This window comes from Heloderma suspectum, chromosome 16, assembly GCF_057233095.1.
Source record: "Heloderma suspectum isolate Gila_16-S chromosome 16, 16-S_ref, whole genome shotgun sequence".
NCBI classification, from domain to species: domain Eukaryota; kingdom Metazoa; phylum Chordata; class Lepidosauria; order Squamata; family Helodermatidae; genus Heloderma; species Heloderma suspectum.
This window is the reverse complement of record NC_139473.1, coordinates 18375810-18400537: the sequence shown is the minus strand read 5'-3', so window position 1 is coordinate 18400537 and position 24728 is coordinate 18375810. Positions and strand designations below refer to the sequence as shown.

Sequence of the window (24728 nt, the reverse complement as noted above, 5' to 3'; positions counted from 1 at the left end):
CCTTTGAATCGGGAGTGGGTGTTACTTAATATTCAGAAATGACCTGGAAAGCCCAAGTGGAAGAGCTTCGAAAGGATCTCGCTGAACTGGGTGGACGGGTGGTAAAATGGCAAGTTGGTAAGTGTAAAGTGGCCTGAAAGTGATGTGAATTGACTTCACAAGCGCACCGGGGGAGTCTGAACTGGTGGTGCGTAACCAGGAGAGAGAGAGAGAGAGAGAGAGAGAGATCTTGTTACGACAGTTGGTTCAATGAAAATGTCAACTCTGTGTTCAACCTAGGGTTGGCGGAGAATTTCTACCCGAAACTTCGGGGGGCCAAGCGCCAACGTGTTCGGCCCCCCGAACAAGTTTCGGGGAGAAATCCTCCGAACCCCCCCCGGCCCCCTGCCCCTCCCCCGGGACGGGACTTACCTTCGCCGAATGTCCCTCCCGGCAGCGGGTCCGGCCGGCGGTTCGGCGGGTGTTCCAGCGGGGCGGAAGCGGCAGCCGGTCTTTTGACCAGCTGCCGCCGCCGCCATTGCAATAAAAGAAAAAAAAAAAAACGCCCCCTGATAGGCTACGTGACGATTCACGTAGCCTATCACGGCTAGATTTGCAAAGTCAGCCGTGATAGGCTACGTCAATCGTCACGTAGCCTATCACGGGTGACTTAAAAAAAAAAAAAGCGCGTATGGATAATGGCGGCCCCCATAGGGAGCCGCCATTCCCGTTCCTTATTTGGTCGCTGTAGTCTACGTAAACATTTACGTAGACTACAGCGACTAAATAAGGAACGCGAATGGCAGCTCCCTATGTGGGCCGCCATTAGCGTACGCGCTTTTTTTTTTTTAAAGTCACCCGTGATAGGCTACGTGACGATTGACGTAGCCTATCACGGCTGACTTTGCAGATCTAGCCGTGATAGGCTACATGAATCGTCACGTAGCCTATCAGGGAGCGGTTTTTTTTTTTTTTAACTTTCGCGTTCGCGGCCGGGCGAGGCGGGAAGCCTCCTCCCTGGCCTGAATTTCGGCTGGGGAGAGGCGTTATTGCCTGTATACATTTTGTCCTTGAAAAATCCGTGAGAATAGCGGATATCCATGCGCTTTTAAATTCCAACCCTGGGAAGCCAGGATTTGAAATGGAAGTGTTAATCCCTGCCCCATTTTCTTGTTTTCTCCCCCCCCCCAATATATCAAGGGAGAGGTTAATGATTATATTGATCTGTTTCATGATATGAAGCCCTCCCACTTTTTTTGCTTTGTTGTTGCTATCATTGCAACATTGCAATTATTGTATATTGATCTGTTTCATGATATGAAGCCCTCCCACTTTTTTTGCTTTGTTGTTGCTATCATTGCGTTGGAAATATTTTCTTTTTTAAATGGCTGGTGTTGGTGATAACTGAGGGAGGGGGAGCCTTCGGGGGGGGGTGTCTTTCAGCTGGGCTGGTGGAATAGCCCTGTTTCCCCATATCTCCCTCTGTACGGCCTGATGGAGGGGACACTCCCTAACCCAGCCTGGGACCCCCGAGACATACTGGACTACAACTCTCATTATCAGCCAGCGGGGTCTTTGGCTGTGCCAGCTGGGGAAGGTGGGAGCTGTAGAAGCTGCCCTCACAGACTCTCAGGCAGAGAAGAAATAGTGTCTCCCTCCATAAAGAGTTTTCCTAGTTGCAGCTGCTGCCTTGTCCTCCTCCTGTTCCATAGAAGTGAATGGGTACTTTTGCTCCATCCGTTTGTGTGGGTTGCTGTTGGGAAAACCTGCGTGTGTGTGTGTGTGTGTGTGTCGGGGGGGGGGTGTTGTGCGTGAGGCAGGGAGGGAGACAGTTTCCCCCATGACTCTGATCTGGTTGCCCCAAATGAGACCTTGGTTCTGCAGATGGGGATGGGGGGGGGAGGTTGTGCTCCTTCCCAGTTTAGGCTGGAGGTCCTCAGAGGCTGCTCCCGAATGCAGCTGCGTCTCATGCTGAGACCTGCGACTTCGGAAGGGCTCTGCCGGTTTCCTGTGGGGGATGCTACAGCCCTGTTCTGGGTTTTGTTTTTGTGTTTTTGTTTTTTCCACTCGCTCACCACAATTTCCTTATTTTAGCCCCTTTGTTGACCTTGGGAGGTTACAAAATGGAAAATGATTGTGGAAAGTTAGAGGGGATAAAAAAGACAGGCTGAAAGAAAGGCAACCCTGTCCGCTTCGCTAGCCGGTTTGTAAGTGGTTATCACAGAACAGGCCTCCTTCCTGTTCCCAGAATGCATGGCTTAGCTGCACGCATATATATATATATATATATATATATATATATATGTGCAGCTTTTGTGTACAGGAAGACACACATTTTGATAATACCAATACCAGGAAGTTTCCGCACCACCGGAGCGCCTGTTTGCTGGTCAGACGCAGGGCCCTCTGTTGAACGTTGTGCAGCATTCCCGTAAGAACATAAAACAGAGCAAGACAAGCTCATGCCCAGGGTGGGTAGTAAAACCTCCAGGATCAGAGGCAGCGTACCTCTGGGGGGGTCAAGCGATATGGGATGTGAGTTGCGTAGCGTGCAGCTGAGCCCGATCTCTTACTTTACTGGAACTGCACATGGCCCTGATCCAGGCAGGGACCAGCACGCGCCGGGAGGGGAGGATTACACCTCCCCCCCAGCACCGGTTCGCTTCCCCAAACCCTTTCCCCCCGCTCCCCATGGGGATTTTAAAAAGGGAGGAAAAAAGCCTCCGCCGACTCCAATGGGGCGAATGAGTGAGTGGCTCTCTGTAATCTGGATTGCATGAGCTGGTCTGAGGGTGCGTAATGAGGGTGCGGAGAAGATGGCCCTTCATTTCCCCCACACACTCCTGTCGCCCCCTTCCCAAGCAGGCGCATTGGCTCCATCTTGCAGCATCTTAGAAAAGACAGGAGCCTTGAAATAGATGGACTCTCTGCCCTTTCGCCTGGGTGGATGTTTGAATCACAGCTGACTAATTTCCCTCCCCCTCCTTCTGATTCAGTCTCCATCAAGGCCTGGTGCATCAGCGGAGACGGTAGCGCTGTTCCTGGACTGGAGCACTTCAGACGGCAGGTGCGGGGGAGACACATAATGGGATGTTCTTTTATATAAAGACAGTGGCCCACGTGTAGGAAACCAGGCTAGGACGTTTCTTCTTGACATCTGCTTTTCTATGTCGAGGGAGTTCTTCCATGGGGAAGAATTCAGTCAAACAGTCCCACCACCAGCAGTATGAAATGGTACAGTCCAGAAAGATTCTGCCTTCAATAAAGGAAATGCATGAACAATCTTGAATGTGTGTCCATTCGGGATGGCGCGGGTGCCCGATTCTGTCCAGGAATCTGGCGGAACCGCCCCTGCCCGCACCCCCGAGCCCCACTCGCCCCGGCCCCCGCTCGGCAAGCAGCCCACCCTCACCCCGACAGCCTCGTCGAGCTTGGTGGTCACCATTTTTTGCAAAATGAAATGTCGATCACAAAAAATGCATATTTGCATATGCACAGAAATGTGCATGTGCAAATGCGCATATTTGTGTATGTGGAAATGTGCATTTTGCAAAAATGCATTTGCAAAAATGTGCATTTTGTGGATACGCAAATATGAGCATTTGCAAAAATGTGCATTTTGTCCATATGCAATTTTTTGTGCGTATGCAAATATGTTCATTTTGCGATGGCCGTTTTATTTTGCAAAAAATGGCGACCGCCAAGTTCGAGGAGGCTGCCGGGGTGAGTTCAGCCTGCTTGCTGAGCACGGATGGGGCTCAACCGCGGTCTGGGGACTGGCAAGCGGGGGTACGGGCTGGGTGGGCACCTGGAGAACCCGGATGGGTGTGGGTTCACACATCCCTAGTGTTCATGCATTCAGAGGGACACCCGTCAGTCTCCCTGCCCTGAATTTTATTTCTGAACATTTTCTTTATGCTTTTATTAACTGGGAGGCTGGCATAATTCCAAGTGGAGTGCTGCCCTTTAGCACTATCTTTATTTGGGTTCAGGAGGGTGGGTGGTTTTGTGTTTTAGAGCTCAAAACCCACCTCTGCCTTGAACATGGGCATGTTACTTTTCTTTTAGTCTCACCAGTTTGCCTTCTGAGAAATTAGTGTCTTGTATACCGGCCATGCCTACCATGGCAGCCATTTTATGAATGGCCAAGGTGCCACTGTGGCAGCCATTTTGTGAGAGCACCCATGACTCTCAAAATTCCAGATGTGCACACTGACCCAAAAAGGTTGGGGGCCGCTGCTCAAGATCAAGGGCAGGCCACCTGGTCTCCCCCCCCCGATGTTTTGGACCACTACTCCCATAATCCTTGACCCTTGGCCATGCAGGCTGGGGATGATGGAAGCTGTAGTCCAAAGTTGGAGAGCAACGCATATGGCCCACACCTGCTCTAGGCACTTGAAAGCTAAAGAACATCAGAGAAACGGCTTCACGGTGAGGCCTGTTTGGCGGTGGAAGAGGCGACCTTGGGAAGTGGTGGCCTCTCCATCGCGGCAGATACTTGAGGGGAGGCCGGGCAGCCATCTGTCAGGGCTGCTGTAGGTGCTATGTTGCAAGAGTCCTGCGGTTGGACTGGATGACCTTCAAAGGCCCGCCCAACTATAAAATTCTGTTATTCAGTTTGTTTAAGTCTCTTCTGCAGTGGGAAATTCTGCAGCAGTGAAGGCAAGTGACATTTGGGTGGAGCTCTTGAGGTCCCCCTTTGAATCGTGGCCCTGTTTGTGTGGGCACTTATGTTTTGAAAAGAAGCAAAACGGCAAGACGGAGGAAGCACCCGCCAGTTTTTGCACGAAAGGCGCAGGGCTACAGTGTCTCCCACGCTGCCTTCCCACCTCCCACCCAGGTTAGGGGATGTACCAAAACACCTGGAACAATGGACATGAAGTTCCAAGGACGGTGAAGATCCTGCATGAGAGAGAGAGAGAGAGAGAGAGCGCTCCAGAGACATTTTCCTTATAGCTGCACCCACCGAAACCTGTGTGCCAACCATGAAAGCTACAGGGAACATTTGGGAGGCAGGAACACGTGGGTGTTTGTGTCTAGCCTTTTTCCCTGGCTTCCGTTCGGCATCCAGCACAACCCCCTTGTTCTTCTCGAGCTCTCTCTCCACCTTTCTCCCTCTCCCTGTCCTCATTCTTCCCCAGCTCCAGGCTTCCCCTTTTCCAAGCGTGCTCCACTCAGCTGGCCAAAGGTCCCCGGGCTCACAACTCCACCCATTTTCCCTCGCTGGCCCCCTGCGCAGGGGCGTTGCTGTGCACATCAAAGATAAGGGCCACAGCCCATAGGACACGAATCTTCATATGCTCACGTATGCAAATTTAGGAAAAAATGAGTAAGGTTTATTTAGATTTCACAGCAGGCAAAGCCAGCCGACTGGTTTCTCACTGGCCATCTCAAAAAGGAACTAATTTGTATTCTGACCCCAAAGTGTGATTGCCATGCAAGGGGTGATTTGCAGGGGCGGCGGGGGTTAGTGTGTGGGAAGGGGAGAGTTCTTTGTCCCCTTGGAACTTGTCCCCTGCATGGCAAGTCAGCTGGGCAAACAAAAAGCATCCCTCGGCACCAATGGGCCCTCAGGGCTTTGTAGAATAAACCTGGGCTACCGGGAAGTACATCACGTTGCCGATGAAAGGTGTCGCATCCTTCCTTTTCAGTCTTTGAAGCAGAGGCTACATATTTATAACTTTTCCCCCCTACTCGTCCTCCATGCACGACATACGTGATCCGCCTCCCTCTCTTAAACCCCGTGACAACCTTGTGAACCAGGGCCCATGGCGAAAGGGACGAGGGGCAGTCCCTGGAAGACTCCCGGGTCACTTTTGCATGGTTTGATGCATAATTCTATTCCATTTCCCTATTAAATTTGCAGGTTTTTTTTGGGGGGGGGATAATCTCAAAAATTCGAAAGGATTTTGCCCTCCCCCCCAGCTGCAGATTATTGGCAGAAATGGAATGGAATTGAGGGTAAAAACATGCAGAAGTGACACGGGAATAGTGCAATATAATTGCTATCTATATTTCGGGGGCGTGGAACATGTTGCCCTCCAGATGTTGGTGGTCTACAGTTCCCATGAGCCCCAGCCATGGGTGATAGGATTTGTAGTCCAACATCCGGAGAGCCATGTGTTCCCCATCCCTGGCATAAATCAACCACATGATGCCAAAAATAAGTTAAACTGAAGTGCTAAGCACATAGATCCTTAAACTTCAATATTTGCCCTTTTCTTCCGGTTCTTAGCAACGTCCCACAGTCAGGAATTTCTCCCCTAAACATCGGTTGAAATTCACTGGCTCTGAAACAGTTTCCCTTCACTATTGAAGGTGTTTCATCTCTTCTTCGATTGCGGAAGGAGCAGCAGGAGTTTAATAAAATGGATGAAACCCAGTATTGATGTAAGAAAACATGAGGCTTCATTTTGCTGGCCCTAAATACTATTAAAAAAAAAAAAAAGTATTTATTTATTATATTTCTATCTTGCCCAATAGCCAAAGCTCTCTGGGTGGTTTACAGCAATTAAACCCACAAAATACAGCATAAAATACAATATAAAATCTGAAAGCTTAGAACTACGGTATAACAATAAAAACCAAAATAAAACCTAGCAGCAGTGCAGAGATTTAAAATACAATAACAGATTTAAAACTGTCTAAAAGACTAACATGTTCTATTATTTACATATATAATTTTTGTATTGCTTCCAACTGTCAGCAGGAGAACTATAGAGTAACGTAATAAATACATACTTCCTACCTTTTTTTCAGATGGCAATTAATAAATCTGTCTTTCCAACGTATATCCCAGACTCCTGTCTTCCCTACAATTACCCATTTTGCAGTGCAATCCTCTGCATGACTACTCAGAAGTAAGTCTCATTACGTGCAATGGAGCTTACGCCCAAGTAAGTGGGTAACAGGATTGCAGCCTCAGTGTTCTTGATATTATAATAGTTCCGTCTATTCCTAATAAACCTCCATAAATAAATACATATGCTAATAAATAGTTGTAGATGTAAATATATTATAAACTTCATTTTTTTGTATCACCTTTGTATCCCACTTCATCTACTGTGCCGCTTGGGGTGGTTTACATGGTGTTTATCCTATTTTTTCTGTACAACAGCCCTGTGAGGTAGGTTAGGCTGAGCCTGAGAGTGTTGCAAGAGCATAAGACAACCCTGTTGAATCAGATCAAAGGTCCATCTAGTCCAGTCTGGGAAGCTTATGGTCAGGAGGCAGCCTTTCCCTGTTGCTTGCTTCCAGCACATAGTATTCCGAGGTAGACTGCATCTCAATACAGAGGTTCTGTTTAATTCTTCATACCTAATTACTGCTAGATCTACATCCTCCATTAATTTTATGGGACTGAAGGGAGGTTGTTATATTCCAGCACTTAATTGAAAAAACAGACACTGTGTTCAGCCTTTGTTATGCCTTGTCCTAAGTAGGGATGTTGGCGAAGTCTGTTTGGAGGATGGAATTTAACGAGTTTTCCTAGGCTTGATCTTCCAGACTTCGTCTCAGTTCCCACTACGACACCCGACTCTTATCTTAGCTACCTGGGGCAGTTGGTGGATTTTCCAGGATTTTTTTTCTTTTTTTCTTTTTTTGCATGGCGCAGGGGGAAGACTCTGCAGTTTGTGCAAATTTCTGAGCAATTTGTGCAAATTATGGCTGAGTTTGTGCAAGATGCTCAGATATTTGGGCAAATTGCAGAACCTTCCTCCAAAACATGTCTAAAAAAGTTCCCAAAGTTTGGGGGAAAGCTCGGCTTGCAGACGCAAATCAAGTCATACGCTCCATGGAACTCCATCGAGCCAAAAAAGAACAAGATTTCCCAGTGATGGAAATCCCTAGCCAAGGGTGCTGTGTGTGTGTTTTCTTTCTATTACACATCTCTCCATGGCTCTGCAGCCTCCTAGGCTGCCCGCCCTTCCTGACCTGAAAAAGCCCTATGGGCAGAATTATTCCCTGATGTCTTCCCCTGGGCTTTAATTGACGTGTGGGAAGCTGGGGAGCCTACAGGCTGCCGGAGAGATGATTGTACAATGAAAAACAGGGCACTTGCATTCACCGCTCAGTCACCTCCTAAGTAATCCAAACCAGAAACCCAAACCAAACCCAGGGCAATTTCTCTGAACTTTCCCTCACCTGTTTGAAAGCAGTTTCTTTCCCATCAGCTTGAAAGAGAATGGTTGAAAAAAACGTGGGATAAATTTTCAGCACAGCACCGAACCTAATGGTCTGACTTGGTATGACTTGGTATAACGGAAAAATTGACTCAGCTTTTTCCGTTATGATTACTTATCTCAGCTTTCCCCCAACCTGGTGCTGTCCAGATGGTATTCTGCTTTAAAAGGACCATTCTAATACTGTGTTTTAATTCTTTTTAGCTTTTTATCATGTCGCCATACCTCTTCACTGCTCCGGAATCTGTTTTAGATGTGGAGCGGTATGCAAACCTTATAAATAAATAACTCCTTTTCTGAGGGAGCTGCACTGGCTGCCTATTTGCTACCAGGCCAGGTTTAAGGTTTTGGTACTAGCGTACAAAGCCCTAAACAACTTGGGAGCAGGATACCTGAGGGAGTGCCTTCTCCCTTGCCAACCTGCCCGGTCACTGAGGTCATCGGCGGGCATGCCCCCGGTGGTTCCACATGGACTATGGCCCAATTGGAGTCCACCCGGAGAAGAGCCTTCCATGTGGTGGCCCCCTTTCTTTGGAAACGCTGTGCTGCTTCCAGCGCCTTCTGAAAATAGCACTATTCCAGGAGGCGTTCCTTAATTGACCAGTCACGGTTTTTTATTGGTATGTTGTTTTTCAAAATAGCGTAATTTTAATCTGGTGTTTTAATCGTTCTATCCCTTACTGTTTTATCTCTTGTGTTCACCTCCCTGAAATCTGTTCTAGATATGGAGCAGAATATAAATATTGTAAATAAATGCAATAAATAAATAAATAATCCCAGCCAGCCTGGCCGATTGCACGAGGTTGGGGAAGTCTAGCCGATAGTTTGGGGATCTTTGCGTTGACAGTGCTGTTGTAGTCCCTGGCTTGCACGTGTCGTTTTAATTTTTTCGTTGCCGTGGTCAAAGGATTCCAGAAAGGACTGAAGCTGCATCAGTTGTCAACAGGGTTAAACCGTTTTCTTGACATCCGTTTGCAAAAACAGGCAGCCACCAAACCGAGGAGCTCTCTAGATCTTATCAGGCCGATGTTTGGCACAGGTGACGGCGGGAGGGAGAAGAGGGAGTCATAACTTGATCGGCTTTGGTGGAAACCTCCCTGCGCAGCAACCCTGGCTGGCAGGCAAAAGTCAAACAGGTTTCAAACAAAAGCCCAGTGTGTGCGTGCATGCGAGTGTCAAGGGGCGGGGGTGGAAAATACCTCCCGAGGGAGACCTCTCTTTCAGGGCACCAGCCCGATCGCAGGGGAAGTGCTGTGGTTTCCTGTGAGTAACTTGCAGCATTTGACGGAGTCGCCCCAATCGTAAGATTGCCAAAGGGCCATCGCTGTTGGCTAAGATGGCGGCCTCCGCCGGCCTCCCTCCTCCTCCCTTTAAACTGGCCTGTTGGAAGTCCAAGGCAGAGGCCAGGAAAAGGGAGCTGGCACTTTGGCAGACTTCTCGCGCCAGACACAAGTCGCTCAGACTGAGGAGCAACCTCTGAGGCCAGGGGTTTTATAGGCCCTGGTGGGCAGGGATTGGCCTGCTGGGGTCAGCTGATGGAGCGCTCCTGCAGGCTGAGGTGGCCGCTTTAAACGGCGTCCTTGAGGTTCTGGGTCACCAGCCAGGTTTTCCGTGAACCTCTTTCAGCTCCGGGGGCAGAACTCAATTTCAGAGACGCTCTCGTGGGTCTCATGCTCATGATGGCTGTAGCCAAAGCCATAGGGGGTGGGGCCAAAAAATCTGGGGCAGGGCCGCCAAATTGCCCCAACCCCCCAACATTTGGTGCTTTCCCGGCATTTGTACGCTTTCCCCCCGTTCTCAAAGGATGAAATGCCTCTCCCGAGGCTTAGTTAATGTCCGTAAGGCCTTGTCGCTATGGAGAGCTTTGGCTGTTGGGTAGTATAGAAATTAAGTAAATAAAGGAATAAATGTGCTGATATTTTTATATTTTGGTTGCAGCCTTGTTGCCTTCAGCCCCGCCAACCACCGGAATGCAGCCCCTGAGAGCTCCTCTAAAATTGGAATTGGTTCCTGGGCTGAAAGAGGTTCCCCACCCTTGGCCCGAGGCAATATCTGCCCAACACAGATGCGTTGAGAGCCTCTGGTATTCTACAGACAAAAAGGTGCAAAGAGAACAAATTCCTATTCAGGCATTGGAGCCCTCAGGCAGTTAGAATCATCTGAGGGGAGAACACAGACCTGCTAGAATCAAACCCAGGGAAGAACCACACCAGAGCCAGTGTGGTATAGTGGTAAGAGTGTTGGACTAGGAGCTGGGAGATCCGGGTTCTAGTCCCCACTCAGCCATGGAAGCTCACTGGGTGACTTTGGGCCAGTCACAGACTCTCAGCCCAACCCACCTCACAGGGTTGTTGTTGTGAGGATAAAATGGAGAGGAGGAGGAGGAGAATGTAAGCCGCCTTGGGTTCCTTGCAAGAGGATAAAAGGCGGGGTATAAATGCAATCAATCAACCAATCAATCACCCCCCCCCCCCCCAGAATGCCTCGCCATTTGGAGAAATGGGGTGGCTGTAAAAATACTAGTGCTGTGCTGAAAATTTCTCCCATATTTTTTTGGACCACTCTCATTCAATTTGATAGAGAAGAAATTGCTTTTGAAAAGGAAGTCAAAGGAGAAGACGTTCCAGAGCAATTCTCATGGGTTGGGTTCAGGGTTCTTGTGCTTCCCTTACTTAGGAGGTGGCCAAGGAGCGTGCACAAGTGTCCTGTCTTTCATTGCACAATCATCTTTGTGGCAGCCTGCAGCCTCCTCAGCTTCCCACACTTCAATTAAAGCCCAGGGGAAGACATAATAAAAATAATTCCCCACATAGGGCTTTTGCAGATCAGGAAGCGCAGGCAGTCTGGGAGGCTGCAGAGCAATTGGGAGATGTGTGAGAGAAAGAAAATGAACCCACACAGCACTCTTCGCCACGCCGCAGTGATTAGGTAAGCTCAAAAACACCGCCAAAATAAATGATAAAATGCCCTGAGAACGAGGCAGAAAAGTGGAAGCCTCAACACTTGGAGTGGCAGCAGAAAAAAACACAAAAACCCTTGGGGGAAAAAGAAAGAAGCTGTGCTAACAATCCCTGCCAATCGTGAGTCCTGTCTATGAGAAACTGTATTTATTTATTTATTGCATTTCTATCCCACCTTTTTTCCTCCAAGGAACCCAAGGTGGCGTACGTACTCCTCCTCCTCCTCTCCATTTTATCCTCACAACAACAACCCTGTGAGGTAGGTTGGGCTGAGAGTCTGTGACTGGCCCAAAGTCACCCAGTGAGCTTCCATGGCCGAGTGGGGACTAGAACCCGGATCTCCCGGCTCCCGGTCCAGCACTGTAGCCGCTACACCACACTGGCTGTCTTCGGGGTTTTTTAAGGTTTCTCAACAAATCTGTTACGGGGATACTACTACAACAGGGCTAAAAATGTGCAGCTTTGACTCCTCGCATCTGTAAGGGGGGAGAAGTGTGTTGCAGTGGAAACGGGGTGTGTGTGTGTGGTGATGGTGGTGGTGGTGGCGGTGGGGGAGGAAATTGTCCGTCATGCAGTCAAAATCCTGCCCTTATGGAAAAGTTCAGGTTCAAGGGAAAATGTCAACTGAAGCCAGTCGAGTTTTGTTTTTGTTGTTTCTACTGCTGGCGAGAGAGATCTCCTGGGCTGGCTTTGGCTTTCCTGTCTATTATGTAACGGGGTGGACTAAGGGAATAGATTCCCCCCCCTTTCCCTCTTGGAACCTGATTCTGGTGGTGGTGTCTGACTACGAAGGGGGTTCCTCGGAAGGGAAATCCCGGCCTTTCTAGGTTTGCCGCTTTTACTGCTAGGAAGTCGAGAAAGTTCAGTCTGGTTGTTGCCTCTCGCAATGGGTGGGGCGTGCAAATGTGCAAATGCAACCGAAGAAGGAAGAGGGTGGAAGGTAACAAGGGAGGTTATTAGCAAAAAGCAAACACTGGACGGAGCGCCCATTTCGCTGTGAGCCCTGCAAGACACGGTCCCTGCTCCCCATCTGACTCATTTCCACCTGGCTTGGGAGGGCAGGGCCCAGACGGAATCCAGTTACAAAGCCGCTCCTCTAGCCACTCAAGAAGCCTAGAGACCGTCAGGGTGGGAAAACACTTAGTTTTGGATAAGATCTATTATTTTTGCTGCTATTTGGAGTCTATTTTTGCACCTCTCTTGTTTGGCCTTAGTACAAATTATTAGTGCATTATTATTACTATTATTATTATTATTATTAGAATTCATTAGACACCTTTCTCAGGAAAAGACTCAAGGCACCTTACAAAAGGGATTAAAACATACAACATTTAAAAAAAAACAGTTTTTAAAAAGCTAAAAACATTAAAGTACTAACCACCTGATAAAACAACTGAATGAAGAAGCCCATTATATACTGTTAAATGCCTCTTTAATCTTTGTGTATATTTATTAATGTGCAATGTTTTGATTAGCACAATAATATTTGTACAGCTGCTTAAATCCTGTTATGTCTTGCCATTCTTCATGAATCATCTTGAAGTGCTTCTGAAGCATGTCAACTTTTCTGAAGTTGCTGCATGGATTTGGCTGGGTGTGAGCAGTAAGGTGTGGGCAGTAAGGCTGACAGCTTACTGGGGGTGGGCAGTAAGGATGACAGTGCCCTGAACCTTAGATTGTAGTAGCACAATAGTAGCCAATGGGTTAGCAGCTGTCAAGTTTTTGTCACATGTCCCAGGAGCCATAGCCCGTGCGGAAGGGGCATGCTAACTCTGTCCTGCCTAGGATGACGCTACGTTGCATCTCTGCATGATCCCATGCTCAGGATTTGCTTCCCTCCAATAGGCCTCCTCCAGGGTCAGGGGGCGGGCAGAGCTACTCTGCTATGCGTCTCTGCAGTGGGCACAACTATACTGTTCAGTCTGTCTCAGCGCAGTGGAATGATCCACCCTTTGTGGAGGTGTGGCGTCTGTCTCTGAGAGAGTCATGCCTCTGGCCTGAGCTCCTTGCAGTTGGTGTGCAGTTCTGCCACTGCGTGGAATGGGTTAATCAGATCATTTTGTAATGCAGAGACTCGGGGCAGGACCTATTTTCAGAAGAGGCTGCCTGTCGCATCCCTGCGTGAGTCACATGTGCAGAGCTTCCTTCCAACCGGAAGGCACTTGCAGGGCGTTTTTGGGGCTTGGGAAAGGCCATGCTGGCTGAGAATGATGGGAATTGCAGTTCAGCACAACTTGGGAACACCAGCTTGGGGATGGGTGGCACAAACAATGCTGGGCAAACAATGCCAGTCTGGATGGGCTCATCGCCTGAACCCCATGTCCACGTTTTCCCCCTCAGTGCCTCCCCTGCAGGTTTGCTGCCCTTCTTCTGCTCTGAAGCTTTATGGCACGTCATCTTTTCCCTTGTGTTTCACACTAGAGTTTTTTTTCTGTTTTTCCACATGAGTGGCAAAACCTGAGCGTGCACACACATGTATGAACCACCACGAAAACAGCTCTCAGGGTAAGTTGTCTTCTTCCTCCCTTGAGCTGTGCGCATGAGCGAGGAGCCCTGTCTGTACTTCCTGTGCCACTGATGTTTCCTTTCAGCGTGGCGCTGTTACTGTTAATGCTTCACTCGCTGTCTAAGGACGTCCGTGTTTTGTTTTGTTTTTAAACGGCATCCTCACAACAGACGGATGATGCCAAAATGCCTTAATTTTGCCATTTCTTCATGTTACGTTTGGGCATGAACATGGGAACATCAGAAGAGTCATGCTGGATCAAACCAAAGGTCTGTCTAGTCCAGCAAGGTGTTCACATAGCAGCCAACCAGCTGCCTGTGGGAAACCCACAAGCCGGACCTCAGTACGGTGGCAGCCTCACGCTTGTGTTCCTAGTACTGAAGGGCAGACCCGTCCATTTTGCTTTTTCCTGCGTTCACATTTTTTAAAATTGTAAGCTCTTTCTCTCCTGAATATGAAGAACTTTGTGAATCCGGTAAATTCTTATCGAAAACTGAGATGAAATTCTTAGCCAGCTGCACCAGGTGGGAATGTCAGAGAGATCCGTTTGGGGTGGAGTTCAGTCATTCATTCATTCATTCATTCATTCATTCATCCATCCATCCATCCATCCATTGCATTTAGATCCTGCCTTTTTTCCTCTTGCAAGGAACACAGGGCGGCTTACATTATCCTCCTCCTCTCCATTTTATCCTCACAACAACAACCCAGTGAGGGAGGTTGGGCTGAGAGTCTACGACTGGCCCAGAGTCACCCAGTGAGCTTCCACGGCCTAGTGGGGACTAGAACCCGGATCTCCCCGACTCTGAGTCCAGCGCTCTAGCCACTACACGCTGGCTCTCAGTGAACCTTCTCTCCCGCATTTCTCCCGTTGGACTAACTCCCCTGCCTCCGTGGTACAGTAAGCCTCTGTTGTGTTCACACAAAGAGTTAAAGAGATGAAGATATTGTATAAACCTGAAACTCTGGATGTGCAGAGCTAATTAAAAAAGACATCATTCCAAGAGATGGAATGGGATGGATGCTGTGGAATTGAGCGGAGAGGAGGCGCACACAGCAGTTACGCACAATGTGCTAGGAGCAATCCGCTCTTCTCTCAGCCTTGGCTGCTCTGCGTCTGCAACGCAGTGATATAATTACAGTGGCCTCCTTACAGGTTTACAGCCACACCATTCTGAAGAGAACGTCATGTGATGCGGTTTGCACATTTATCCGTCACGGTTTTGTCCTTGGGCGTGCATTTTATCGTCATGACGAGGTTGCGAGGTAGGTTAGGCCGAGCTACGGCAGGGGTAGCCCCGGGTCACTTAGGGTGCAATCCTATGCATGTTTAGGCAGAAAAAAGGCCTGCAACTCCCAGCATGCCCCAGCTAGCCTTGGCTGACTGGGGCATGCTGGGAGTTATAGGCCTTGCTTCAGTCTAAACATGCATAGGACTGTAAGACTTTTTACCATCTAAACATATATAGGATTGTAGGATTTTTTACTGTCTAAACATGCATAGGACTGTAGGACTTTTTACCGTCTAAACATTTATAGGATTGTAGGACTTTTTACCGTCTAAACATGCATAGGACTGTAGGACTTTTTACTGTCTAAACATGCATAGGATTGTAGGACTTTTTACCGTCTAAACATGCATAGGATTGTAGGATTTTTAACCGTCTAAACATGCATAGGATTGTAGGATTTTTAACCGTCTAAACATGCATAGGATTGTAGGACTTTTTACCATCTAAACATGCATAGGATTGTAGGATTTTTTACCATCTAAACATGCATAGGATTGTAGGTGTTTTTTACCGTCTAAGCATGCATAGGATAATAGGACTTTTTACCGTCTAAGCATGCATAGGATTGTGGGATTTTTTACCGTCTAAACATGCATAGGATTGTAGGACTTTTTACCGTCTAAATATGCATCGGGTTGCATCCTTAGTGAGCATCTTGGCTGGGAAGGGACTTGAACCATCGTCTCCGTTAGCTGCATTGAATACATATTAGCTCGGCATACTGTTAATGGGGGGGGGGGATCAGTATGTGCCAATGATAGTCACACACACTGAAGAGTGTACTGCTAGATCAGACCAGAAATCTGTTTGGCTCAGCATCAGTTTTGCAACAATGATTGTCTAGCACTCTAGCCGCTACACCACACTGGCTGTGTGTTTTCCTCGAGGGGCAGGAGTGTATTTTGCTGCTAATCTGATCCGTTCACAAGAGGTCAGGTTCTGTACCAAGGCTGGTAGGACCCAGAAGTAAAATATCCTCCAGTTGTGCCTATTTCCCAACAGCAGTCCTGATTGATTGATTGATTGATTGATTGCATTTATATCCCACCTTTTTTCCTCTTGCAAGGAACCCAAGGCGGCTTACATTATCCTCCTCCTCTCCATTTTATCCTCACAACAACAACCCTGTGAGGTGGGTTGGGCTGAGAGTGTGTGACTGGCCCAAAGTCACCCAGTGAGCTTCCATGGCCGAGTGGGAACTAGAACCTGGATCTCCCAACTCCCAGCCCAACACTCTCACCACTACACCACACTGTCCTTGATTCAGCCCCCTGACGCCCGACTCGATTGGAGCCTGACTTGATCCGCATCATGTCAGGCCAGTTGTGGATTTTCCATAATGGGTTATTTGTGCTAATTATGGCTAAATGTTGCACAAATTGCAGCCGCGATCACGCAGATTACGCAAACCTGAGCCCACAATTTGTGCAAATTACAGAAATTATGGCTCTCTGCCTCCCAAAATGCACAAAAAGTTCCTGGAGTTTGGGAAAACCCAGCGGCTCAGCCCACAAATGGAAACTGAGTCAGGCACACCACGGGACTCCATTGAGCAAAAAGAGAAATGGATTTCCCAGCGATGGGCATCCTGAGCACAGCCAAATTTGATCTATGCAGCCCTTCCTAGCGTGGAGAGGGCCGTGAAGCACCTGCCTGCATTACAGTTACTGAAGATTAGGAGCCTGTCAGAAAAAAAGAGTGGCAACTGTAATTCATCTCTAACGTGGTTGAGCACAAAGGGATTCGAACCCAGACTTTTAAGAGCAAAGCACTCCAAGCCTAGATGGACAAATCTGTGAGTTCCAGTTTCTCGCACATTCACATTTTTTAAATCCCGTGTTCTTCTTGTCCTGAATATGGAGAACTTCACAAATTTTGGTAAATTCTCATCAAAATCAGACTCAAGGGAAATTGTCACCTATTTCCTATCAGCTGATGTATTGCAGTCATTGATAGCCTTATCCTCCAGGAATTTGCCGCATGGTCCAAGCGGGTGGCCATCACTCCATCTTGTGGTAGCTAATTTCACAGCTTGAGGGAGCAATCCTATGGCCACTAGACACTGTCTAGAGGTCCATAAGATTTGGGGGTTTCTGGGAACTGAGGTCAGTCAGACCCAGGGCTCTCAACGGGCTCCCCAGAGACTTCGCTCCCCACCCTTCCCCTTGCTCTCTCTGCACCAGCTGTATCTCTGTGCTCAGAAACGGGGTGCGGAGACAGCGAAAAGGGGGCTGTCCAAGGGGCGGGGAGGAGACCACGGAAAGCACTTTACGCAGCTTTCTAGGCACTGCGCGGTCTTCTTCCCTCCCTGCCCCTGAAGCCATGGCTAGACAGCTGAAATCGGCTGTCTAGCCAAAAATGTAGGGCGGCCGGAGCACGGAGGCAAGGATCGCCTCTGTGCTACGGCCGCCCCGCATTAGGTACCATCGCAGTAGGATTGCCGACTATCGCAATAGGATTGCACCCTAACTCTGGGCTGTGGGAAGAAGCCCTTCCATTTATCTGCCCTGCATCGGCTACAGTTCGGCTATTCGGTGGCACCCATGTTTGTAATTCTCGGGATTCAGCAAGTGGGGTAGCCTCATGGACTTTTCCCTGTCTAAACATGCATAGGATTGCGTCCTTAAAGAAGCGGGCTTGGATCCAGATTGAGTCATGCGCAGAGCAGACCTGTTAAAATCAATGGGACGTCGCTTAGTCATGGCGACTTCCAGTCCCATCGCTTGCAACGGGTCTGCTCTGACTCAGTCTGGATCCAACCTGCGAAAATCCTTCCATGGGTTGAGCCCTACCTGAAAGACAACACACACCCCTTCCCATGACCCGTCACGAGATGTCTTGGCGTTGTCATGCGCACAGAAGGAATGCAACCATGATGTGTTAATTGGCTGTGGGTGGTGGCCTGTAACGTAACCATGGCGATGGTGCCATTTATTGGCTTGTGACGACTGAAAGAGAAGAGGGAGGCTGTGTGGCGGTCCTAAACAGAATGTTTCTACATGGCCGCTGCCTCGGTCAGAACCGTTTCTGTAATGAGAGTTCGCCTGCTGGAGTGCAAGAGGGCCTGAAGGTCTATGGGCTTAACCGCGCACTGTTAGCTCCGCGCTGTGATCCGTGGTGTGGTGTGTACTTTTTTGTGTTTTCAAAGCAGTGGCCGGAGAGGTTTAATTGCTGCCAGTAGGAGCTTTAAGTGAAAATATGCTGGCTTTTTGGCCCCTCCCCTTTGTCTTTGGTCCTGCCCACTGCTGGGATGTGCCCCCCCCTCACAGCTTCTCCCAGAATGCTTCCTGCCCTCAGGCAGAAAGAGGCTCTGCACCCCTGATCGAAAGGATGTCGGAGAAGGTGCTTGGCGACATTTTGCTCCCTGAGGTGAAGGACAAGATGGTGCCAATGGTGTGGCATCCTCCATGCACCTGAGGGCAGAAGGCACAGGGCCGGCTGTGGGTCCACCTCTCACCCCTCCACAGCTGCTGCCTGAGGGAGTTGCCTCACTGTGCCTAATGGTAGGGCCGGCCCTGCTTGGCAAACGCTCCTTCCCCCACATGGTGGGGGCCACCACAGGGAAGCCCATCTCACTTCTGAAGAACAGAGCTTGTCAAGGTCTTCTTCAGAGGTAGGCAGGTGCCAACAGCAGAAGACAATCCTTCAGGAACCCTGTCCCCCAGATCAGGGAGGTGGGGAAGTGACAGGGGGCTGCCATTTCCTGTGGCAGAACGAGTTTCATAGGAGCGTAGGAAGCTGGCTTAGACTGAGTCAGGTGCTTGGTCCATCTAGCCCAGTCTTGTCAACACTGACTGGCAGCAGCTCTCCAGGGTTTCAGGCAGTTGTTTTCCCATCCCTACCTGGAGATGCTGCTGGGGATGGAACTGGAGCCTTTCTGGATGAAAAGCAGGGGCTCTACCACTGAACTACAGCCTTTCCTCTAAAAATAAAGCAAGCTTCTAGTCCTCATGGTCGTGAATAAAGGACTGATTGAAACAGGAACATTGGAAGCTGCCTTCTACTGAGACAGACCCTGGGTCCATCTAACCCAATATTGTCGATACTGACTGGCAGCAGGCGCTCTCCAGGGTTTCAGGCAGGGTTCTTTCCTAGCCCTACCTGGAAATAGGGATGTTGGAGAAATCTGCAACAGAACTAAATGAGTTCAGATTTCATGAATCCGACCCACCGATTCCACAGTGGACTGGCTTCCCACGTGTCAGGTGGATTCCATGGCCTTGCAGGACGTTTTTCTAACTTTCCTGAATTTTGCCTACATTTCGCCATAGGAAAGTGCACACAATTTTTTGGAAAACACCCAAAAATGTGCATTCCCTCCATAGGCTAAACCGTGAAAATTTGCATTTTGGGGGGAATTTGCACATTTTCACACACATGGATTTGCATTTTGCGCAACTGCAGATTTGCGCAGATTTGGAAACAAAAAAATCCAATCCCATTGATGGGCGGATGATGGAATGAAAGGTTCCTGACAATCCGCACAACACAGATGGGACGGATTTTACACCATCTGTACGCCCCTACCTGGAGATGGCGGGGATCGAACCTGGGACCTTAGGCATGCAAGGCAGGTGCTCCACCACTGAGCCACGGCCCATTTATGAGAATTTCTGTTCCACATCATTTCTCAGGGCTCCAGCATTACTTTAAATCAACTCCGGATTTCTTGTTGTACCCTTGTCATTCAGAAAAACTATTTTGATTCAGATTTTGAAGATGCTTTCACCAAGGTTCAAATAATAGACCACTCAAACAGAAACCTTCCTATAGGACTATTGGAACCAGGGAGTGGAAATTGCAGAGAAGCAGAGTTTGGCTAAATATTAGTAGAAACGTCCTAACAGCAAGAGCTGTTCTATGGTGGAACCGAGTGCCTCAGGAGGTTGTGGGTTTTCCTTCACTTGGAGATGTTCAAGCAGAGGCTGGGTGGCCATTTGTCAGGGGCGCTGCAGCTTCATCTTGTGTTGCAGAGCTTGCACTGAGCAGGGGGTGGGACTAGATGATCTCCGAGGGACGCTCCAAGTCTATGGTTTTATGAATATACAAGCGGGGCCAAGGCTTTTGCAATTCAAAAGTGAAATTAATTCCCACAGCAAACAGTTATAAGATACTTATTCTACTGTGGTAACTGGAAGCACCATTTAGGTAGTGGGTGGGGGAAACACCGTCCCCTGCCCCAAATTTCATCCCACATGTGATCATTCCTGAGGAGCGCCTGTATATCGGGTTTGTATGAGATACAGTAAAAGAGCAACTCCCAAAACATGTTGCTTTTGTGACATCTGATTTTGTGACATTTTGTGACATATATCCAGGACTGGGCCTTCAAGCATTGCTGTCCAAAGCAATGCCCCCACCAAAACGACTTTGTCCTCCTCTTCCTGAAACCCCAAATAGCGCCCCCATTCGTAAACCCATCTTTTCTATTCATTCATAGATTTCTATCCCACCATTTAGAGCCCCCCCCCCAAGATAACGTACAAACCAATTGGTAACCCAACAACACAATAAAATTACAAGCTTTTCAAACAAAAAACAGCAATATTAAGTAACATTAAAAGAAGAGCAGCAAATAAAATTATTACGATGTTGATGTTGATGAATATACCGCCTTATTTACTAAAAAGCCATCAAAGTTATGCCCAGCAATTTAAAACTATTAAACCTTAAAACAGTAAAACATTAGAACGTGGAGGGAGCGATCCTATGGCCGCTAGGCAGTGGCTAGACGGCCATAGGATATCTTGTTTTCTGGGAACCGACCTTGGAGCCCGCACTCGGGGGTCAGTTCCCGGAGAACCGAACTCCCCCCACTTCCACGCTGCCTTGGAGGCAGCACGGAACAGCCCCATCCTCCGTGCTCTCAAGAGGAGCGCAGAGTGGCCAAAAAGGGCTGTGGCTGGGGGTGTTCTGGGGCAGGGAGGGAGGAACTGCCTGTACGATGTGTCGTACAGCATCCTCCTTCCCCGCTCCCTTCTCCCGTGGCTAGACAGTCACAATCGGCTGTCTAGCCAAAAATGCAGGGCAGGAGGAGCGCGGAAGGAATGATCCCTTCTTTGCTTCTCCTGCTCTGCTTTGGATAGGCAGTCGCCTCTGAGTTCGGGGGTGGCCGCCTATCTCGATAAGGTTGCGCCCTTAAGGTGCAATCCTATGCATGTTTAGACAGAAAACAGTCCTACAATCCTATGCATGTCTAGACAGAAAGCAGTCCTATGCATGTTTAGAGAGAAAAAGCCCTATACCGCCCAGCATTCCGCAGCCAGTACAGCTGGCTGGGGAATGCTGGGAGTCGCAGGACTTTTTTGGGGGGGCTAAACCCTTAAAAAAATAAACAGTCATGTGTACAAAGAAGAAGAAAAAAAAGATGAACATTCCTTCGAAGGAAGTTGTGAACGGAAAACTGAAGGAAGAATTGGCGGCTTGACATTTTGTGTTAAGCTGTCAACTGTGGCTGACACATGACAGATACCTGTCCCTAGTGTGTGTGTGTGTGTGTGTGTGTGAGAGACGTGGCCTCTTGCCTCGACGTGTGGGTTGAAAAAAATGTAGCTGCTTAAAATAACAATTTATTTTTCAAAAGCATCTCGACAAGAAGCAGTGTCCCCAAAATGGTACCTGCTGGGGACTTCTGTTCTTTGTCTTTGACAGTTTCTCTTCTTCCTGCTACATTTTGATTTGCAGTTTGCAAGAGAGGTACCTAAATGTTCGGGAAAGACTGTAGCCCCCCACCCACTTTTAACCCCCCCCCCCTTTTGCAAGCAGTGAAGGGCAGATTCATACCATTCGGTCCCTGCTCCATTTCACTTTTCAGCCAGCAGTTTCAGGGAGCCGTAGACAGGCTCTCCATAACTCTTGGTTTTCCAGTGCGCTACTCCTCCCTATGCTTCCAGCTGTGCATTATAAGAATATAAGAGCCCTACTGGAACAGACCAAGGTCCATCTCGTCCAGAGTTCTGTTCACATAGTGGCCAAACAGCTGCCTGTGGAAAACCCACAAGCAGAACATGAGAGCAACAGCACCCTCCCACCCTGGTCCCCAGCAACGGGTGCACAGAGGCATACCGCCTCTGATATAGGAGGTAGCACATAGCCATCAGGACTAGTAGCCATTGCTAGCCTTCTCCTCCATGAATTTTTCCAACCCCCTTTTAAAGCCGTCCAAATGGGTGGCCATCACTACATCCTGTGGCAGCGAGTTCCATAGTTTAACAATGCGCTGTGTTGTAGCACACCACAGGTGTACATCTTGTGGTACCGAGTTCCATTGTTAAATAATGCACTGTGTTGTAGCGTGCGACAGATATATACAAGTTTGGCCCTGGACTCTGGGAAATAAAAGAATACGTACCCCTCTTCCCCTGTGCCGCTTTGCACAGGAGAAGTGACACCATGTCGTTTCTAGACCTGTGTTTAGGGGTGTACGAAACCCCCTTACCTTGCATCCGCGGGGGGGGGGGAGGCGATCCATCCCTCCCCCTTGGAATCCTTGCCAGCCGGCTCCGCTCTGCAGCAAGTCTGCAGCAAGTCCACCAGCGGGCTCTGAAGTGCCAGCGATACGGCTGCCGTTGCCGTAACGCTGGTGGGCCAGAGTAACTGCAGCCACAAATGGCGTCCACGATGCCATTTGCGTCCTCAGTCAATCCTCTCTGGAGCCCACCGGCGGGGAGGATCCGGCCAGCGAGGATTCCTCTTGGAGGTACAGGTAAGAGATCCATTCCTCCGTGGACTTCGGGGGATTTATCCTCATGGAGGATTTATCCAACATCCCTACTTAGGTTGACCACCAAATGTTTAGTTCCAGCCTGAGAGCATCAGCAATCATTAAAGAAACAAATTAACCATGTTTCTAGTACTTATGGATGTCAGGTGAAATCTATATACCAGAGAGAGAGATGGATGAAGTTTAGTTTCTCTTGGCTTCTCCTTTTTCCAATCTTAAATTCTGTTCATCTCAAACTTTGAGAATTTCTCAAGTTCTGGTTCGTGACCAAATTTTGAGGGTTTTTTTTTTTAAGCTTACATGAAAATTCGTAAGTATTTTTATGCACTTCTAATAAATGCGTTTTCCTATGCATTCTTCTCTCATATACAGATTTTTTGCAACCAATTTTATTTATTTGTTACATTTATATTCCACCTTTTCTCCTTTTGCAAGGAACCCAAGGCGGCTTACACGGTTGTCCTCCTCTCCATTTTATCCTCGCAACAACCCTTTGAGGGAGGCTAGGCTGAGAGTCAGTGACTGGCTCAAAGTTACCCAGTGATCTTCGCGGCTGAGTTGGGACTAGAACCCGGATCTCCCATGTCCCGGCCCAACACTAGTTACATCACATCAGCCCTCATTTTCCTCATGTAATGCATTTTCAAACATTTTCACTACCATATGCGTTGTCGTAAGCGATTTTTGATTGGAGAACTTCTTTGCAAAATGTGGAGGAGTGCAAAGTTTGAAGGATGGCTGAGTCTCAATTTGCGTAATGGTTCAAAGATGCAAAATGAGGTTAAATTAAAATGCGAATGAAATGAATTTCTCCTCCACTCCTAACCTAGAGAGCAGGGATGGGGATTCAGTTGAACTTTCTGTGGTCAAGATGTGTCTTTATGACTAACCAAAGTAATGCTTTTTGCAAGTAACTCTATTCGTAGGGCGCAAACCTGTGGCCACTAGTCAGCGGCTAGATGGCCATAGGATAGGCCGGTTCCCTGAGAACCGACCTTCACCCCCTCCCATGCTGCCTCGTAGGTAGCACGGAACGGCCCCATGCTCGGAAGAGAAGCACGGAGCGGCGAAAACAGGGTGCTCCTGGGGGCGTGCCAGGGCGGGGAGCTCAGAATGCCTCTACGATGCATCCAACACGTCATCTGGCCGCTGCTTCCCCCACTCCAACTTCCTGCAGCTAAACAGCCAAAATTGGCTGTCTAGCTGCAAATGCAGGGCAGGAGAAGTGCGGAAGGGACGACCCCCTCCGTGCTTCTCCGGCCCTGCGTTGGATAGGCGGTCGCCCCCCGAGTTCGGAGGTGGCCACCTATCCTGGTAAGATTGCTCCTTCCATGTATATAATTCCCGCAGGGCACTCCAGTGCAGTTTGACTTACTGGCAAGCTGTCTCACTTCTCCGTCACCTGCCTGCCGTGGGGTTTCTTGCAGGCTGAGGACTTCTCTGCGCAAGAGGATGTTTGTTTGAATTGGCAGCGGCTGAAATGTCAGTGCTGGGCAAATAGCAACTGCAGTTGGAGTTCCAGTTCCGCAGGTGACCCCCCTCCCGATTAATCTCGGAGAGACTTAACCTATGCATCCCTGGAACAAATTTTACCACTTTCCTCCAAGTTAAGGCACTCTTTGTCGGATAACATTGAGACAAAAGGGAGGTGCGGGAGGATCTGTTTAATGAACAAAAACAAAGAAGGACATATTTGCAGTCACGTAAGCTGCATTTATTTAATTTACAATGCCCTGACAATACAGTAGACTGGAATTTTTAATGTGTTGGCTCTGCCAACACATTAAAAATTGTGTTTTAATTAAAAAATGTGTTTTAATTGTGTTGGCTCTGCCCCACCCATCCCTGCGGCCCCCGAGAGCTGCTCCGAAATGGAATTTGGCCTTCGGGCTGCAAGAGGTTCTGCACCCCTGTTGTAGACAATGTGGAAGTTAAGATCAAAGTGTCTTACCAGGGTTGCAAGGTCTAATCGAGGCATGCAGGACCCAAATCTGGCCGTCTGGTGTTCCCCAGTTGGCCACGCCCCCTTCACCTGGCCCGACCCCATTTCCTCTCACTGGCTAATCGTTTGGGGGGGTTGCTTGC

General features: G+C 48.7%; 1 protein-coding gene across 5 annotated transcripts in view; it reads left to right on the top strand.

Annotated features, from left to right (window-relative positions):
- ATP2A3 (ATPase sarcoplasmic/endoplasmic reticulum Ca2+ transporting 3) overlaps positions 1-24728 on the top strand; it is a 170164-nt gene that overhangs the window by 36378 nt on the left and 109058 nt on the right. Inside the window, exon 1 of one of the 5 annotated variants that reach the window (XM_084823059.1) lies at positions 947-6839. The exons of the other annotated variants lie outside the window; for them this stretch is intronic. The gene's annotated coding sequence lies outside the window, so the exon portion shown is untranslated. Of the gene's footprint in view, positions 1-946; positions 6840-24728 lie in introns of those variants that run through there. 5 annotated transcript variants of the gene reach the window in all.